The sequence below is a fragment of the Egretta garzetta genome, unplaced genomic scaffold (assembly GCF_000687185.1).
Source record: "Egretta garzetta isolate BGI_Z169 unplaced genomic scaffold, ASM68718v1 scaffold101, whole genome shotgun sequence".
NCBI lineage: Eukaryota > Metazoa > Chordata > Aves > Pelecaniformes > Ardeidae > Egretta > Egretta garzetta.
Window position 1 is genome coordinate 576019 of NW_009258666.1, and position 1072 is coordinate 577090.

A 1072-nucleotide genomic window follows, 5' to 3' on the forward strand; every position below is an offset into this window, starting at 1 on the left:
AGCAGCTCCTCAGCCTTCCACCATGGTTGTCCTGCGCCACTGAAAGCCCCTTGGACCATCACTGGGGGGAAGAGGTGGGTCTGTTCCCCATTTTACTTCTTTTCACTTACATTTTCACTTGAAAACAAGCGTTCTTGCCTGTTACTTGATTGCGCTTTAATCCTTACATAGGTTTTAGCCTCTGCAGCTGCTGCTAAATAGTGTCCCCATACCCAGATCTAGCACGTCTGTAAGGGGCCAGGTGGCACAGGGAGGGGCAGGACCTGTCAGCCATTCCAGGCTGACCACTTCTCCTTCCCCCTCCTGCCCTGCACTCTCCCCTTCCATCTTGTGAGCTGCACAAAGCCCCCAGAGCACCCCAGCCCTCCCCAGGACACCTTCCCCACTTCATTGCCTTCCCTGGCCTCACAGTGCCATCAGAGCCCATCCTGTCCCTGTCCCCCCACCCCATGGGTGGGTGCCATCGCCCCTGCGCTGGGCTGGCTCAGCCCACACGGAGAGGAGAGCAGGGCACAGAGGGATGCCACAACCCCTGGTGTGGCACGTGGTGGCACGTGGCTTGGGTAGGGGCTGGCTGTCACTGCAGGGACATTTCAGCGCTAAGAAAAAAACATGGCACAATCAACCCTTGTCAACACCGTTTTATTTACAGCAGAAGAGACCCTGGCCAGGATGGCTGGCAGCACCGCACTGGTGTGTGCGGCTGGGGCACGTTCCTCCAGGAAAAAGCCCCCGTTCCCAACGTGCAGCCAAGGCAAAATGTCCTTGAAAAAAGCAAGACTGTCACTGCAACGCCCCGCCCCAAGGAGGGGGGATGTAGCAGAAGCCAATTCTCCTGCGGCAAGTCTGCGCTGGGGGCTGAGTCTTCAAAAATGTCATCAATCCCCCCGTGCACCCACCCCAGCACAGGCAGTGTCCGCTTTGCTCCCACAGCACCCTGATTTTTCTCAGCAATGTTTCGTGCCAGAGAGGTCCCGGCAGGGTGTCAGGGTTCGGCTGCCTCTTCAGGGGGGCTGTGCTCAGCCCCAAGTCTCCCATTGCCGTCCTGGCCCTGCTGCCGTGCCCGCCACCC